Below are 19,717 nucleotides of genomic sequence, written 5' to 3' on the forward strand. Positions count from 1 at the left end.
CAGCAAATGGAGGATTTCTAAGTGGGGACATGTCCTGGTTTCAGCTGAAAGGATTGATTTTCTTCATAGTAGCTAGTGTGGGGATATGTTTTGGATTTGTGCTGGAGACAGCATTGATAATATAGAGATGTTTTTGTTCTATGGACCTATTGTTGAGCAGTGTTTACACGGGGCCAAGGCCTTTTCTGCTTCTCACACTGCCCTGCCAGCGGGATGGCTGGGGGTGCACAAGAAGTTGGGAGGAGACACAGACAGGACAGGTGACCCAAACTGACCAAAGGGATATTCCATACTATATGACGTCATGCTCAGTTTATAAGGAGCTTGGGGGAAGGGGGGGAGGGCAGCAGCGTTCGGAGCAATGGCGTTTGTCTTCCCAAGTAACCGTTACGGGTGACAGAGCCCTGCTTTCCTGGAGCTGGCTGAACACCTGCCTGCCCATGGGAAGTGGTGAATGAATTCCTTGCTTTGCTTTGCTTGTGCGTGCGGCTTTTGCTTTACCTATTAAACTGTCTTTATCTCAACCCACGAGTTTTCTCACTTTAACTCTTCCAATTCTCTCCCCCATCCTGATGGGGAGGGAGTGAATGAGCAGCTGCGTGGTGCTCAGCTGCCAGCTGGGGTAAAACCACGACAGGACACTAGAGTAAAATGAGCACAGTCCTCATCCCAATTGCCTGATCCTTCATCCCAGAGTCAGTCCTTTCTTCAGGAGTTGTCTTCTCAGCCAGCTCTCCCCTGTCCATCTCCCAGCATCCACTATGGACCTGTTCAACTGGCCACCTCACAGGAGGGGCACAGACAAACCTTTCGGTGGAGAAATACTGAGCTCACATGGGGATACCTTTCACAGGAGCCTTTTGTAATGCAAACTTTCTCACACAAACACTCAAAACTTCCTTGGAGCCTCATCACTTTTCTTCCTTATTTGTAATGGGCTTCAGCAGAACTCATTGTCCATCAAATCCATGTGTCCAAGATCATGTAGCAGGAATCCTGGAACATGTGTGTAGGCGATTGCATTTTGCTGTTGGATGTCTTAGCTAAAATGCAAATTAGCTGTCACTCTCCAGTAAATTATGTGGTACTAAGGTTTACTATGCTTCCTTCTTTTCCCTTGTGTTACAAATAAACATGCAGGAAGGATGGCCTCTCCTACACATCTAGAGATGCTGATAGCTCAGTCAGGCAGCAAGATTTGGCTGGGCCTTTCTGTTTATGATAGCTTACAAATCTTGCAACTTAAAAACTACAAACCACATGCACATGCTGCTAAATCGCTCAGCTCCACATGGCTGGGGGAACCCACCAAGCCTAAGCACAGCACAGAAACCCAACAGAAAAACAAACATCAGATGGGGTATGAAAAGAGGACTGACAGTCTGGAGGGAGTTGCCCCCTGTACGGCTAGAAACCTGTTTGAAATTGCCTCAGGTAGGAGCCATGGCTCCTTACCTTACAAGTCTTTGCTAAAGAGATGTCAACTCCCATCTTTCTATGTTACCATGTGCTGGATTTGGCACCACTAAAATCCAGGTGCACTTCAAGTCTCAAGCACTAGGACCTCATCTGATGGGCTGCCACAACTGCGCCCAAGAGCACCTGCCTCTTGCACTGAGACCTTCTGATGGGTGGAAATACTGCCTTATTACTAGCAATTACAGCAAGAGAAAATGAATTACTCGTCGCAAGTTTGAGTTACAATAAAGCAGCTGATGCTGGGTCTCTCGAGACAATTAATACAGCTCAGCTTGGAGAACATGACTGAGAGCTAACAGCCAGCTGGAAGGCAGCAAACAGCCTAGTAAAATGGCAAAGTCGGCAGTTACTGCCTTTTCCTGGCTGGTTGTGTATCTCATACTAAAGAGAGGTGACAACCTCTGGTCACTTTGTGGGCTTTAATTGCAAACAGTGCTCTCAGCAAGAGAACCTAACCTGCCACAGCTTTGCATACTCTGCTGTAGTCCCATGGAGCACCCTGTTGCACCGCAGGCAACTAAACATGGACTGCCTGTCAGAACCTCGGCTGCACAAAGAGGGTGTATCAAAAATCAGCACGACAGTGTTTCTGTGCATAACACAACATTCGTTCCCAGGTTCAGCCACCTCTACAGTTCAATCCAGCCCTTGAAAAACATGTGAGAGTGGTATTAACACTCAGACCTGAGCATGACCTCAGGCAGGAGGAGATCTGATTGCTGAAAGGAAGACTTGGGACCCAGCACCAAAATCAGTGTGAATGCAGATGACTGCAATGGGCCAAAACTCCAGGCACTACTGGAAACAAAAAGTATCAAGATCTGGGGTTGTCTCATGCACTTGATGGAGGAAAGCATCATTTTCCAAGGCTGCTGCCCTCTGTCTCTCTAAGTGTGCTGTTTGCTGAGGAGCTCTGCTTTGCACCCGTGGGGTCAAAACCTGACTAATAATGCAAGACAGAAACGTAACACACTGTACAACTGTCTACCAGGCACATGTGGATGCAGTGTAAACCTGCACGTATTCATCAATATAATAGTATGCGTTTATTTCTCCCTCTGGGAAAAGCAAAACCAGTTCAGATCTGTGCAACAACAACAAAAACCAAAACAAAGCTGTGATTAGTGACGTGGAAATGCTGCTACAGGAGGAGACTCTGCAAAACATGGACTGGTTCAGATAAAGCAGGTGAAATATCCAACTCTGTCCAAAACAGAAGCCAAAGCCCCCTTCAACCAGGTTTTCCTTTCTCCAGGGGAAGGAAAAGAGAAGCACTGAACTGCAGGACTGATCATGATGGAGACTACCCCCATCTGCTCCCTCCTGGATATAACCATGAGAATTACTGTCTTCTGTAGTTTCAATGGACTTGCCATTCCCCACTCTCCCATCCTGATCACCTGTGATGTAACAAATGTGACAGCTTCTCCAGTTCTCAGCTGAGCAAATATCCCGGCCACAATCACGACCACACCGATACATCTAAATTTCCCTACCAGCTCCTTCCCCACCACCCTTCCTGCTTTGCCTGACATGATATTGCCCACGTGGGACTGGGCACCTTCATCGTGCCATAAACATCCCAAAAGATTTTCCTGCTGTCCTGCCATCGCAGTAGGTTTCACAAGAAGCTGACAGAAGGCTCTCCTCTCCTCACACGGTCCACATCCAAAGGATTATGTTTGAGCACAGATGGCTCTGCACCGTCTGCTAATTGGGGATTGTTCCTTTTTATCTAGTCACTGGGGCTTGTCCTGGGCAGGGGCTGCCTGATTTCTTTCTCTTGGATTTCAGAGGGTTTTGTAAGAAGTTATCAGGCAGAACTGAAGGGTTGGTGGATGAGACTTTCAGGAATGCCTCAATATGCTTGCCCTGATAGGGGGTCCATAGCCGTGCAGCCAAACACACCAGTGGCTTTTTAAGGATCTTACCCTATCTGCACCGGGCAGCAGGGTTACACAGGATGTATAGAAATGTGACCCAACAAGTCCCCAGGACAAGGATGAAGTGGATTTAGAGTAGGGATGGCTATGTTTCTCCTACCAGCTCACCCCTCTGTCAAGTCCCCGAGTACCAGGGGTGAATAAGCTCAGCATGTGCCACAGACCAGTGCGTAACGAGCCATTTTTACCATCCACTTCTCAGAGCTACGTAACATCTATGCACCAGTCTGCTGTGCTCCGCTCTGCTGGGGGCGACGCATGGGAAAGCTTCAGCTCAGAGCCCAGAGCCACTTGTGCCTTCTCCATCACTGCCTGGCTGTGGCTGTATAGCCTGGGCCAGGATGGTGCACGCAGAGAAGTGACTCCTTCTGGGTGCCTTTGAGTGGCCTTTTCAGGCCACCACAACTCCTGTCTCCCTGCTCTGCTTCCCTCCCTCCCTAACCCGCTGTAGCCTCTCTGGTTGAGGCAGCCTGGAGCACAGTGATGGGGTGAACGGTGGGCAGATGGCAAAGCTATACTACATCATCCAGATGGACAGGAAGACAAGTGTGGACACTGGAGATGTTGCAGAAGAAAAGCTTGCTTGGAAGTGTGGGGAGAGCAAAGAGAGTGCCCCAAAAGCCATCAATATCACAGTGATGGGGCAGTGCCTCCCACAGCAAGGGAGCAGGGAGGAGGAGAAGATTTTGAAGAAACAGTGAGCTCCAGCTCCGCAGGAGGATCAGCTACAGCAGTCCCCTCACGCATGTCAAACCCGTAGCAAGGAACAGGCTTCACAAACTCCTCGGCACATCTGGCCACACTCCGTAATCTAGTGTGGCTCATCCCACTGCCTCCGTTCCCCTTGTGGACACAGTCTGCAGGCGGTTCATGGGAGGGCTGAGCTGATGGTGTGATTCTTTCCTACATTAGCCTTTAAGAGGGAAAATAACCCTCAACTAGGACATCCAGCACCTAATAAAAATTGCCTTAAAGAGACTTCTGACAATATTCCCTAGACCTCACATTTCAGTTACACGTAGGCACAAAACCTTCTGGTAGCAGGGGCAACTCATGCAGGTGAGGCTATTGGTGAGCATTTCCCAATGCGGGACCACCTTTGGCAGAGGAATGAGCTGTCTGGTTGCAAAATATCATGCAGGTATTCCTTACATTGCCATGACCAAACACTTTCCAACTTGGAATGAGCGAGACAAGAAAACAGACCTTCAACTCTGCTGTCGAGTAGCATCTCAGCAGGAGAGCACTCCTTTGCCCTTCCCATGAGCTTCCAGGCATCGTTAGCATCCCTAGCGTGCAGAAATCCTCATCAAGGACATGACCTCATTGTTTCAGCGGCTGCACAAATGCAGCTAAAAGATGGTCTCTGCCCCCAAAGAGCCCATAATCATGTGTAAAATGCTGGATGGGGAACACAGTTTGATTGAAAGAGAGTGTAAAGGAATAATAAGATAATACTGTAATATGTCCTTGGCCTGTCTCCCTTTCCTCAGTGTGTCACTCTCTCAACCCTGATGATGTGATGTCTCATTTATAATTCTGGAAATGCAGGCCATATATATCCTTGTAACTAAGAGATCAGGGACTGTACTCTGAAGTCTGCCTGGCACAAGTCAGCTCAGCTTGGCTCATAACTAAATTCCTTTCCCCTCCCTCCTCCATCTGTGGTAGCCACCTCCACAATCCTTACTGGGAATGGCCCTGGGACATGCTATTCCCCAGGCCAAGCCTAGGAAACACAGGTATGAGCTGGCCAACTAAAAGGAAATGTTTATTATGCCCAGTGTATAAGCCTAAGAAATTGAGGCTAAGGCTTGCCTATGGCCATGGGGAAATTCAACGTCAGAGACCAGCCTTTCTGTTCCAAGGATCAGACCAGGAGACAGAGAAACATTTTTTTCAGATAAGGATTATCCCTTATTGCGTACCTGTTGCTTTTTTTAACACATTATTCAGAATTAGTTGTCACCTAAGGCTCAACTTAGTAAGAGTGCGCAGGCACATAAATCCTAATGCCCTGTGCTGTGTGCACTTGTGATTCTTGCCAAGGTGTGAGGCTGCACACGCAAACAACCGCTGCCATGCACAGTGAAGCCTTTTCAGCAAACATAAGTCTTCTATCTCAACCAGTACATAGCTGGTGCTGCATATAGTGTCCTGGCAAAAATGGCCTGCAGCAAGTTATTGCAGTGTTCAGCAGAGGGCTTCCGTCATAGGGTGCTTCAGGAGGATCAAGTTGGCTCCAGCTGAGCCCCAGATGTTCAGCCACAGCTTCTAATCCTGAGCTCACTACCGAGCTGGAGAGCAGTTGTTATCAAATCTTCACCAGTGGTGTCTTTGGCCACTTTTGAGTTGCAGCTTGAAGTTAATCCACTGGAGGTGTTTATCTCTAGTGCCATGGCTTGTAGTATAAGGAACTCGGATCTGGGAGTCCTGGATAGCTCAGGGTTCCCATGAATCACTACTCCTTTGAATTAGGAGGTAGCATTTGGCATGCCTCTGTTAAGCAATTATAATTAGCAACTTTAAGCTACAAGATCACATTGCCTAGACGTGAGGCTTTACTGTGTGTGGCTGCAATGGCAGAAATGTCACGCTGTCTGCTTGTGCTTCTGTCCTTCCTCTCTGCTGTTGTGGAATATCTGCAGTGAGAAGGCAGGGAAGGGATTTATTTTTTTGGGTGACATAAAGTGAGTGGGGAACAGTGAGAAGAGAACTGCTGATTTGACCTTGAGCGCTGGGAGAAAGCATAACACACAGTCTGTATAAAGTTTCCTCTTGAAGAAAAATAATAATAATAATAAAAAATCTTTTGTTCCTCTACCAGAGAAGACTATAAAAATCTGCTCCTGCAAAGCTGAAGTGGATTTCACAGCCAAAGAGAGGTCATTCAGAAACTGTTGCCAGGTCAAGTTTTCACTTTGAACATTTTCACAGTTAAAGGAGGATCCAGAACATGTAAGAAAACACAGCCCCAGACTTTCCACTTTAAACTGCTTCTTGCTTGAACTACAAGGTGCAAAGAAGAGGGGAGGATTGGGGGGGCTGGAGTGGCAGGGCTTGGTGATTTGTTTATCTAGAAAATCATTGCATCTGCTCTTTTGAGTGAAGTTCCCATTGCTTTTTTTTTTTTTTTTTTTTACTCCATTTTCCAGCTGTGTAGCACAAAGCACAGGCAGGTCAACAGCCTTGCCGAAGATCACAGAGTGAGTCAGTGGCTCTGGAGAGATCAGAGCCAGGACCGCACTGTGTGCCAGCTCTTTGTGCTTCCCTCTGGTTTTAAAATTCATTTCAACCCCAGGTGCTAAAACAAGGTGAAACAGGACAAATTCCAGACTGTGACTTTGGCAGAGGCTTATGAAGGACACAGTGAAAATGCCACCACAACGCTGTGACACCAGACACCGCGGACTGAACAATGCTCAGTCATATTTATGCTAAGGGGTATGGGCACTTCTGTGTCCCCGTGACTTTGCAATAGATTTCAACCCACTGCTCCATTTCAACCCAATCTGACAGAACTGCGGGGTCCTCCGACATTTAACATTCTACAGTTTTGATGAAAACTGGCAACCAGATAAAAAAGGAGAGAGCTGGAAATTAAGTACCCGCTGTAGGAAAAGGTGACTCAGCCACAGCATTAGCCACCAGCAAATCCACCAGAGAAAATGGGGGGGTGGGGGGGGGGAGGGAACCAGAGGCTGTGGCTGCACTTGAACAAGCAAATTAAAGAGGACAGGGGCTCAAGCACCAGCATGTGACTGTCTGCACCATGTAACTGCTAGCACACTCTTTGTTACAGCTGTCATAGCATCTTCTAAGTCTTGGGATGGGTATCACACAGGCAAGAGACATGCCCAGGCATAAGATGGGTGACATCCTCCTCTTTGCGTGGGCAGGGGGGTACAGAATAAAGTCCCATAGATGTGATCTCTGCCGTGCCACAAGTCTTGGATCCTCCAGACTGACATTGGGTGTTCTTTCTTTTTCCTGACTTAACAATTAACGTATTAAAAGTGATCTCTGCCTTTTCCTCTAAATTACTATTTCTTTGTGCTTATGTTAATCAAAGTTCTGGCCATAAGTTTTAACTTCTGAAATGGCTAAAAAAAAAATTAAAATTATCTAGAGAGCTGTTTTGAGGTATTTGCAAAAAAACAAAAATATCTGACTCTTTTGCCAGCAGTGGCTCTCAATTTGTTATTGTAGGGTCACTCGAAAGTAATGGCTGGCAAGGGTGAAAGTAATTTGCAAGCCCTGAGCTACATTGATTAATTGTGGCCAAGTTGCACAGCGATAGTGGAGTGTTTTACTGGGAGGTCACCAAAGGGTACAGGGCTGAACAGAACAGATCATTACTGGAGGGCTGCTGGTTAACAGAAACTATAGAGCTGTTTATGAACAGGGGGCTCAGCTGTTCTGAACAGGATATTCATGAAGACTGCGCTACAAAATGGTTCGTTGTTGTGGTCATGCGCTCTGAGCTGCTAATATTCGTGGGTGCACTTGTGTAGGCATGTTCAGTTTATTTAGAAAATAAGGGCATTGAAGCACTTGTTTTCTAAGGGAGAAAAAAAAAAGCACAGAGTAAGAATTACTCCAACTGTGCAAATATTGAAGAGAAAGAAAGGAGAATGTCTCATTCTCCTTTTTACAAGTTTTTAAACTACAAAGCAAAAGATGTGAAACATTGGGCAGAGCTGTGCTTGCCACCACCTGGGGTCCCCAGCACAGCAGAAGGCTGCTAAACCAATAATCTTGCTTTCCTGACCTTGCAGCCTCCTAACAAATCCTTTATACTTTCGCAGGATTTGTTTCGGAGAACTAGGCTGTGTAATCTGGTACTCTGGTAATGTCCTCATTTAACAGATTCGAGGCCAAATCCTGCTCATACCTCCACTGGCATGGAGGTGCAACTGCTCTGGCTGAGAGCAGACCGTGACGCTTTTCCCATTAATCTCATTCCCCTTTCCTATTGTGTTTCATTTTACAGTGCCCTGGAAACTGGGAAGCCTGCATGTCTTCAGCCATTTGATGTACAGGAAATGTAGTCGCTTAACTAATCTTTTTCCTCAACAGAGGGGGGTGTTTTTTTTGGTTGTTTGTAGGGTGTTGTTTTTTTCACAGCTGGCCTCACAATGCTTATGGAAACTGGTTGTGGTAGAGGGGAAAAACTTTAGGGACGGTAACTCAGCAGCCACATACATCATGCTCAGTTAAAACTGTATCCAGGCAGCTCCAGGAACAGAAGTCCCGAGTCCAAACTTTGTCTAAGGCCACTCTCCAGCTACCCTTTCAGAGCAGCCTTTCTGGCTCGTCCACCAGCTGGAACGGATGCAGGCTTGACTGAGCCTAAGACATCCCGTGCAGGCTGCAGCTGTACCAGGGTGGCTGCAGCCATCCGCCCCTGCCTGGTCCTGGAAGCTGAGCGGCTGTCAGCCAAAGGGCTCCTGAGCCGGCTGGAAAAGCAGCAGATGCCAAGGCAGGAAAGCCAGGCTGGTTTGGAGGAAGGACTGAAAGCATTAGTCCTGTGAGCACTGGAGTAGTCATCACGCAGTCAAGTGACCCTGGAAAGGACAGGATTTCTCAACATCCAACAAAACTCTCAGGTCTGGGGACATCTCAGATCCCCCGCACCTATCTTTAACCATGAAAGAGCTCAAGGACTACCTTCAACAAGACAACCAACTTTTACATGTGTAAAGAGAGGTGGGATGGAGTCTGCAAGCATAGCTAGTTAGAGTGTACAGGCTCCTACACTGATTTGGAAAAGTGTGACTGAAGTTGAGGATGAGACGGCGGAAGGATGGAGATGAAGGTCTTACAGGACTCTCACCATGACCCTTCCAACATCTTGCACCACTGCACTTGAAATATGTTCAGATTTAGGAAGTTTCAGTGGACACTGCGACATACAGTACAAGGTCTGAAACTTTGCCCTCTCTTTGAAAAGATGAGATTTTAAGTGGCTGACAAGGTCTTCAAGGAAGAGATGGGAAAATCAGGCAACACGTTATTCACAGACTTGGAGACCTCAGAAAAGCATCAAGGATCTGGCAACAAGCAGTGGCTTCAGGTAGAGCTAAGCAGAGAGAACAGCTACAGGAGCCAGTCACCTGGGAAAACTGCTTACAGTACAGTTTATATTGGATCAGGCTGTCCTGAGGGATTCTGCAGGAAGATTGAAGAGGCTGCTGAAAACTCCGGAAAGAGAGTGCAAATGGGCCATAAAAATGAAGGCAAGTGGGAGGCATGATTTCTCTCCTTTGGCCTAAATTTGTGCACAGGCTTTTGTTCACAGATGCTCTTGTCCTGAGGAAGAATCCATCACTTTGGTATATGAACGTTGGCATCATTGCCAGGATGCTTGTTTACTGTGCTGCTTCCTGATGGGACATTTCAACACCAAGAAAGAGCTCTCCACGTTTCTTATGCTGCAGGAGAGGGAGATCCCTGGTCCCCTCCCTAACTCCGTTGTAAATTGCCTGCTTTTCATGGCACTATGTCCTCTAAGTCTACTCTGTCAAGTTGGTCCACATTTCTCTTGAGCCCTTAACCCTTTGTTGCCCATTCTGCACACACTGGTTCAATCCCAGGCTCCCATCTGAAATGTAAAAATTAACTGCCCGATGTCTTAAGGCATCATTTACACCAGACTTGCTCCAGACAGAGGAACAGTGACCAAAGGTCCATGGACCCCAGTGGAACGTGAAACCCACAGCTATGAAGAAGCTCTCCTGGAATTTCCTTTCATAGGAGGGCTCAGCTTCCTTGCCATGTTCCCATTACCCTCCTCTTGCCAAGCAGCACACAGTTGGCTGGCATTTTCCCGAGACCATTGTGAGAAGTGCCTTCAAAGATGCAACATCACGTGTGTCGGAGCATGCCTCCGGTCTGAGTGAGTTCCTGTCAGCCTGACGTGTGGGGGGAATACTGAATTAATTCCTGATGCCGTTACATGCATCACAACACGAAGATGTCACCCACTGGCATGAGCGTGTTGAGTCACTACATTTCCCCAGGCTGCAAAAGCATGAGAATCACAACCGCTTCCCAGCACAGCCCCATGAGGGTGCTGGCTCCTGCCGAGAGACCCATGTGCTCCACTCGACTTCCCAACGACTTTTCCAAGGAGTTAGCACCAATGCAAGGCACAAGTGGGTCTGCCTTTCCCTCTCCCTCTCTCTCAGTCTACCATGGCATGGCTGTGAAAGGAAAACAGGAAGAGTCCAGAGAAAGCTATGTGCCTGTCCCAGTGATGCTTGGTTCATATGAGGCTGTGGAGATTTCCTCCTAAAAAAAAAAAGGGGGGGGGGGGGGGGGGGGGGTGGGGGGGGGGGGGGGGGAGGGGGGGGGGAGGGGGAGGAAGAAAAAAAAAAATGAAATTATGGTTTGGACCAAGTTCAGGCCTTTGATGTGTGCTCTGAGTCTGGGAGCCCAAGAGACAGTTGTACGTTTAATGCCCCACTATTTCTGTACTGGGCACAGACTCTGTTTTCCCTCACCACCTCCTGGATTGCATCTGTTCTTATTTAAACTACCTTTTTATGCATATGTTTTCATAGCACTTTTTTATTATTTCTTTTAATATTGAGTGAAACAATGATAGGTTTTATGGGCCAGCCTCAACTCTATGGACCAATGCGTCCCAGGGCTGTTCATCAGAGAGCGCAAGGACTCTTGCTGGGTCATCCATGAGCAATGCTCTGCTCTGCTGGGAGGGCCGGCAGGGCAGAAACACGAGTCAGGATGCTTGCTACGGAAAACAAAATGCAAGGGAAAGGATGTCTTGTTCACAGGGTGAAAACACCTCCCCTCACCAACAAGGCAAGGGAGTTAGGGGTAGTAGAGTGGTAACGGGGCCCTTGCTCTATGTACTTTTGCTACTACTGCACAAGTGGGACAACAAGGGGGACCACCACTGCAAGCCATTTGTCAGGAGTGTCACGGAGATCTGTCCCTGGCTCACAAACACCACCCATGGCTCTCTGCTGTGATGGCTATGCCCGTCTATGTTAAGGGAGCCGGCAACTGGAGAGTGGAAGAGAATGATGGAAAAGGAGAGGTGGTCCTGGATGGACAGACAGACGGATAATTATTGCCTTTAGGATCCTGGGGGACAGGTAAATTGTAAGAGAAGCTGTTTTATGCCATAACCGAATATCTCTTGTTGAGGCTGTGATTTGTCACAGCCAGGAGAGTTATGAATTTTAGTTCAAGAGTCGGTATTATTTTAGCTTACCCTTGAGGATCAGGATTCACAGGCTGGAAGTGGATGTTGTATAAAAATGTTTCCCCACTGGTAAGTGGGTGTTTCTGCTCTTCACTGAGTGGTCTGCGTGATATGCAGTTTTTAGGGAGGGCATTGGTATAAGGCATAAAATATATCACATTACAGGTGAGAGTATGTGGGATCCAAAGCTTTTGATGGGTCTGAAATGAGACAGCTCTGAAAATGCATATAACCGGGTCAATGACAAAACATGTTATTTTAATGCCTTTGAGGTTTTTCTTCTGATGAGTATTTGGGTCCTCACACCTCTGGCTTAGGATAGCAGAGGGTGTTTCAAGCAGGAAATGTCAAGCATAGGCAATGAGAGGAGACAATAACTTGGGCTGTGGTACAAGGGAGAGACTTGTCAGGGATCTCTGCAGGAGACTGGGGAGGATGGTGGCCTCAGAAAGAAGCACCAGAAGGGGCTGGCTGGAGGAAAGCCAAGTGCCTTTTGACATCTCTGCTCTCTTCCCTAATTGCTACATCCCTTTGGATAAATCAGGAATGGTCTGACTCGCAGAGGCTGCTCCAAATCGCTGTGTTTATCCACTAGACCCATCCACGCAAAGGCATATTCCCAGGTTTGGATGAGGCACGGCTCACCCCATAGCCAGGAGACAGCATCCCTTAATTCTTCTTTGCCTTGAGTAACAGCTTTAGACAGTCACCCCCAGTCCTGCATCCTACACCCCGCCTCTGCCATGCTTCGGCCTGCCAGGGGATTGGGTTAACCAAACATGGCACCGAAATTCGGCCTCAGAGGAGGCGGCAAACTGACAAGCCAAGCTAGGATCCATTCGTGGGACCAAGTTCTGCCATCAAGGGGGTGAAGCCATCCACCCTCCCTGCACGTGCATGTTGTCCTCTCCATCCCACTGGGGATGGGAGTGTCCCAGCAGCAGCTAAAAGTCACAAAGGACTTGTTCTAGAGGAAAAGCAAAGGCCAAAATGCACACACAGGTTCCCCTGCAAGAGCTGATCCTCCTGCCTGTCAGCAGCGTACCCGTCCGGAACAGTGTAATTATTGTAAATGTAATTAATAGTGATCTGGAAAGATTATAGCTTTCTCTTCTTCTTCCCACCTCCCCTCCAAACTTTCTGGTTGTGCTTTTTTTGGCACCCCCAAAATAGTAATTTGATGCAAACTCTGGCCACAAATCCAATGGAGCTTGATAGGCTTTAAACGAGGGGAGGGGGTATAGGCAGGGGTGATTGCCTTAATAACTGTTCTTGGAGAAAGGCCATTGATGTATTTTCATTACTCGGAAAAAGAAGAAAGCCAAAAAGAAAACAAGTGGCAGGACAGCCATTAGAAAATAACTATGAATAATTATAGAGTGGGGGTAAGGGGAAGTCCAGGGAATTACTTCAGGGATATAATCATGAGCCCACATCCAGGCCATGGTGGCTAAGAAAAGGATGTATCCAAGTGGTGTTTGGGAGCCCCTCTGGTTTGGGTCCATCTCCAGCCAGTCTTGCATGAGCCTGCATCGCCATCACAGAAGCTGTTGTCCCCGGCGTCTCAGCAGGACTCCAAAATGCTACACACATTCCTGACCTTACAGTGCTCTGCAGACCTTCAGGGATGAGGCTCCATGCATGTGTTTGGGACAGGATGGAGACAGGATATTTTCCTTTCACAACAGGGAAGCTGAGGGTCTAAGCTGCAACCTGGATTAGATCGGTGAGGATCTTAATTGTCCCTTGAACGATGTGACTGCTCTACTCATTGTAGGTATTTAATGAAGGAGGCTGTACACAGGCATCCCACCAGCAGAAAACTCTGCAAGAAATCGAGATGTGACAGCCAAAGGGAGGAGAAAGGAGAGTTTTCCCTAGTCAAAAGGACTATAAATGGGAACAGCCAGTTCTTCCCATCCCCACATCCCAGAGAAGTTTGCATGTCCCTGGGAACTTCTGTGGCACCTCAGCAAAAGAGACAGCCTGGTTTCTGAGAGCTGTTCAGAGTCAGGCTGTAGAGGTCATGTCTCCTCATCTCCAGAAAGCCTCCAAACCATCCATACTCCTGTCAATAGTGCAGCCAGACACCCACCCATGGGGCTCTCCATGAAAATTACACCTCCCTGCCCTTTGGAGAGAGGTTTTGGTGTGTTCCAGGTGGTGATATTGATTCAGAAAAGAACATTTCCAGACAAGTGGCAATGCAAAAGGAAATTAAAATCCAAAATACATCTTGGCTCATGCATAGAGTAGGAGGGAATCCAGAGTGCTTGAAAGATGAAAAAAGAAAAATTCACCAGGGCCCAGGAGGTTATTTTTATGCCAACTCCTCAGGCGCTATGCAAAGGTTCAGGAATGAACGTGCACAGCAGCTTGGAGGGAGCTGATGGCCACAGTCAGGAGTCATCTGGTTACCCAGGATATGGAGAAGGCTGAGGTACTCAATGACATTTTTGCCTCAGTCTTCACCAGCAAGCGCTCTAGCCACACTGCCCAAGGTGCAGAAGGCAAAGGCAGGAAATGGGAGAATGAAGAACCACCCACTGTAGGAAAAGATCAGGTTCAAGACCATGTAAGGAACATGAAGGTGCACAAGTCCATGGGACCTGATGAGATGCATCCACAGGTCCTGAGGGAACTAGCGAATGAAGTTGCTAAGCCACTATCCATCATATTTGAGAAGTCATGGCAGTCCAGTGAAGTTTCCACTGACTGGCAAAGGGGAAACATAACACCCATTTTTAAAAAGGGAAAAAAGAAAGACCCAGGGAAGTACAGGCCGGTCAGTCTCACCTCTGTGCCCAGCAAGATCATGCAGCAGATTCTCCTGGAAACTATGCTAAGGCACATGGAAAAGAAGGAGGTGATTGGTGACAGTCAACGTGACTTCGCTAAGGGCAAACTGTGCCCAACAAATTTGATGCCCTTCTATGACGGGGTTACAGTGTTGGTGGAGAAGGGAAGAGCAACTGACATCATCTACCTGGACTTGTGCAAAGCATTTGACACTGTCCCGCATGACATCCTTGTCTCTAAATTGGAGAGACATGGATTTGATGGATGGACACTTGATGGATAAGGAATTGGCTGGATGGTCACACTCAAAGAGTTGTGGTCAATGCTCAATGTCAAGTGGAGACCAGTGATGAGCGGTGATCCTCAGGGGTCAGTCAGTATTGGGACTGTTGCTGTTTAACATCTTTGTTGGAGACATGGACAGTGGGATCGAGTGCACCCTCAGCAATTTCACTGACGACACCAAGCTGCATGGTGCAGTCAACACACTGGAGGGAAGGGATGCCATCCAGAGGGACCTGAACAGGCTTGAGAGGTGGGCCCGTGCGAAACGCATGAAGTTCAACAAGGTCAAGTGCAAGGTCCTGCACATGGGTCAGGGCAATACCAAGCACAACTACAGGCTGGGTAGAGAATGGATTGAAAGCAGCCCTGAGGAGAAGGACTTGGGGTATTGGTTGATTACGAGCTCAACATGACCCAGCAATGTGCACTTGCAGCCCAGAAAGCCAACCATATCCTGGGCTGCATCAAAAGAAGCATGACCAGCAGGTCGAGGGAGGTGATTCTCCCCCTCTGCTCTCGTGAGACCCCACTTGGAGCACTGTGTTCAGTTCTGGGGCCCCCAACATAAGAAGGACATGGACCTGTTGGAGCAAGTCCAGAGGAGGGCCACGAAGATGATCAGAGGGCTGGAGCACCTCTCCCATGAAGACAGGCTAAGACAGCTGGGGTTATTCAGCTTGGAGAAGAGAAGGCTCCAGGGAGACCTTACAGCAGCCTTCCAGTACCTAAAGGGGCCTGCAGGAAAGATGGTGAGAGACTGTTTACAAGGGCATGGAGTGACAGGACAAGGGGGAATGGCCTTAAGCTGAAGAAGGGTAGATTTAGATGAGACATAAGGAAGAAATTCTTCACTATGAGGGTGGTGAGACACTGGAACAGGCTGCTCAGAGAAGTTGTGGATGCCCCATCTCTGGAAGCGTTCAAGGCCAGGTTGGATGGGGCTTTGGGCAGCCTGGTCTAGTGGAGGGTGTCCCTGCCCATGGCAGGGGGGTTGGATCTTTGAGGTCCCTTCCAACCCAAACCATTCCATGATTCTATGGTCTCTTCCAGATAAAGCACCGCTTACTGCCAGTTCACAGGGCCAGGCAGCAGGTACGTGATCACAGAGGCAAAGGATATCCCACTTCACACCCAGCACACCTTGTAAGGGATCTCTGGATTCTCGGTCAATTCCAAGTGTATTTTCTCACTAAATCATTATCCTAATGCTCACAGCAGAACCTGCAAAACAGAGAAGAAAGAAGCATCCTTCTGAGGACAACTGCTTCTTCCAGGAGATGCCCCTCTCCCACCACAGCAACAATCTATAGTATTTCTGGATCACCCATCACCATGGCACCCATCTGCTGAGCAAGGTTTCTAAAGCTCCTTAGTCTATGCCAGAGAGACACGGTAACCCCCTGTATTTCATTGCACTACAAGGTAAATAATTAGACAATACCTCCAGAAGACAGCAGGCTGGGGCATCTGTTCAAGTTTCCCAGAGACCATCTGAATTTATACTCTTCCTTTTATTTATACCATTTTTTCTTCTGTTTTTTGATGATGTTTCTCATTTGTCTTTATTAGATGCAGGTGTTTTCTGCACTTCAGCTGGGAGCACTTTCCTTTTTCATCCAGTTTCCAGATCTACTTTGTGTCTTGGTCACCTTTTGACTGTGATACTGGAGAGACAGAGAAAAAGAGAGACAAAAAGAGAGAGATACCGGTTTTTGCTGCCTCAGCAGATGTGTGTTAAAGTGTTTTAGTGATTCAGCCAGTGCGTCTGCCTGAGGCCAAGGAGAGGCATTGTCTGAATCTAAAACAATTAATAACAAAAAAAGAATGTGGGCAGCATGGAGTGGGGGAAGGTGGAGGTGGAAAGCGAGCAAATCACAGGGATATTTCCAGAGCGCCTCGACAAGATCTCCAAACACTTTCAAAGACAGCCCTTTAAACCCACCCAGTCCCCTCCGAAATACAGAAGCCTCATCAGCCCCATTGCACAGACAGGGGAAACTGAAGCTGCTTTTGCAACTGATCCCTGGTCATCCAGAGTCTCTGGAAGAGAGCCAGCCTCCTCCCCAGAGCCAGACTGCACTTTCCCCATGCCCCAGGGCAGCACAACTCATGACCTAATGCAGACCCATGCCCATGGTGCGTGTGGATGGGGGGGGTGGGAGAGTCGCAGCACCCACTCGTGGCTGGGCCACGCACGTGTGCTGGGAGGGATGTGGAGCCGCTCGCCCCGCAGTCGGGGACTGCTCTCAGCTCCTTCGAGAGCCGCCTGCTCTCTGCTCCGTCCAGGAAGGTGCAAAGGAGAACCTCTGTTGTCTGCTCATGATGAAACATCTGCCTTTTCCCCGTTAGCAGAAGAAACTAATTTTGTCTGTGCTCAGGCAAGAGGAATTTGTCCCCTGAGCCATTTCTGCCTCTATCATTTAAACATCCAGCCTTTATGCTTCGGTCGTTGTGAAAGACTCTGAGGACCTCCTGATGCTCAGGATCTGATGTCCCTCCCTTACTGAATCCCTCCACCTTGCAAGCCGACTCGGGTGGGTCACGGGGAGATGGAGGCACCCCAGTTACCAGTCACTGCTGGAAATCTTGGCAGCCGAGCCTTGATAATGTGAAACAGAGCCAACACAGCCCCGCAGAACACCCAGGCGCTGATCTGGTGAGGGGAGACTCCATTTCTACATGCGGTTTAAAATTGATACCCCCATGAGGCATGTTAGAAAGCAAAACATTGATGCTGTCTTCACTGGAAGCATTGGTTGCTTTGTTTTTTTAATGACACAGAAAGCTGCTTGCAAAGAGATAATTTCATTCAGCCTAGCCCTTGCTGGATGTGGAAGTCCTTGGAGGTGACTCTCCAATGTATCCAGTATGCCACCTAGCCCTCACTAGCTCTACTACACCCACCGCTGCAGGACGGGCTGCTCCTGCCTGCTGAAAGGGGCTCCCAGCATGAAGCTGTGAACGCTTGTCGGGGTACCATCGCAAGTAAGAAGGCACTGTCCAAGGGAAACGACAAATATCTTGGGAAGAAATCACATTCTGCTGACACTCACCCAGTCTCCATGCAAAGTGAAATATCTTGTCGATATCTGCACGCCTGCTGTTGCCCATCTTCCCTTTCTGCACTTGCTGTCTCAGATTTGCCCATCAGTTCCACTATTGTCACTTGTTATTTTTCCCTCCAAGGATGAAATATTGGCTATTTTCATAACGATGCTTCTGGCCCTGATTTCACAAACTGTTGGTGTTTGTTTTTTATACTTGCACATGAAAAAACCCAAACCATTATGCTGTATAGGCATTATTTTGCTAGTGAATTTCAGATCTACACAAACTGGACAGTGGTTTGGAGAGAGAAGAAAAAAAAAAATCTCACTCTTGTATCTGTGATTCAGCTCTTAATCTTTCTAGATTGCCTGAACTTGTTTGATGTTCTAAGTGCCTCCAAAACACACAGATTAGTCCAAACTGATTAAAGCGTATGTTACATCCTCTTTATCATACCCAGGAAAGTCAGTGCTTTTGCACATTACAGAGAGTATCGTAATGAAGTGTGACGTATCTGAGATGTAAAGAACAGTAACTGCTTTCCAAATAAGCTATTTCTTTTTTTGCAACAGAGCCATATGTAACACATGGAGCCTGTAGCAATGAAATATTTAGAAGATGCTAATAGAAACCTTGGTTTCCTCTAAACGCTCTCTATTTGCTGCTCCAAAATAAGAAAGCATGTCTTATAAACATAAAACATGATTGTGATCTCCGTTGGAAGAGCACAAGCCAGGAGAAACGTGATCTTCATTAGCTGCAGGCTCTTCTACAGCTCATGACCAGCTGTACGCTGCACACTGCCCATTGCTTTCCAGGGTAGTGGGGTTTTTCTGGAGTGTCAGCAAAAGATGCCAAAAAAATACTCCTCATGAAGAGCATGGACCTAGGTGTTCATCTGCAACTCATCCTGACTGCTGGGCTCAGTGGTTCAATGCAGGTGGTAGCCCCAAGATCTGCAGCGCTGAGACTACTTTCATAATGTGGGAGAAAACCCACCGTCAGGGCACATCTCATGGCTAAAACCTTGTGTTACGTTTGAGGACATGACTCAGTTTCCAGGCATGCTTTCGTGGATGAAGGTCCTCACAGCACAGTGTAGGACTGAAATGAGGGTGGCCGCTAGACAACTTCACACCACCTGGATTTTGGCCACCTCTGAAAGCCCAGGAGAAAGTTCCTGGGCAAACCTAAATTAAAGCAGCTTCCTCAGGGATCCCTTGCAGGATCTCTGCCCTATGGCGATCCAGCTGTGCCCAAGCCCAATGCCAGGGCTTGCAGCTGGGCTCGATGCAGGCAGTTCTCTACATGCCTCACCATTTTGTGTCTCGCAGGTTGGAGTGGGAGTGAAACCTCCCCTCCACCCCTCTGGGTACTCTCGCTCTCTCCATACCAGGTAATAATGTACGGGGCACACTCTTTCTTAAGGCGTGGAGGAGAGAATGAGGAAAGCAAATTCTCTCCTGCCCTAAGCCCTCTCACAAAGTGCTTCCAGATCTCCAGGTGAACAGTGCTCGCTGTCTGCCCAGTGCTATTTTCTGCAAAGCACCCATTGAGACCGGCGGCAGATTCTCGCAAAAATGAGCGGCAGGATGCAATTGATATGCTGTAAAAGTCAGAAGTGTCAACTGGAGAAACCATTAAAAACATTTCTAGATAAAATCCTACGGGTGGCTTTTCTTACCTTAAGGGTGCCTATTTTTTTGGCAGTTAACTGCGATCTAAGCAGAGATTCAGATGGTATTAAATAAAAACCTCTGGAAAACCTCTTGGTAGAAAGAAAAGAAAAAAAAGATTAGAAATGGGGATTTACTTTTGAAAAGGGAGGGGAGGACAGGAGGGAGTTGATCTTTACTACAGCGTCCACATGGGGCAGGAAGGCAGTGAAACAAGGAACACCTGAGAGGTGTAAAAAAAGCCTTAAGCCTGA

Source organism: Balearica regulorum, chromosome 6, assembly GCF_011004875.1.
Source record: "Balearica regulorum gibbericeps isolate bBalReg1 chromosome 6, bBalReg1.pri, whole genome shotgun sequence".
In the NCBI taxonomy this organism is placed as follows: Eukaryota; Metazoa; Chordata; class Aves; order Gruiformes; family Gruidae; genus Balearica; species Balearica regulorum.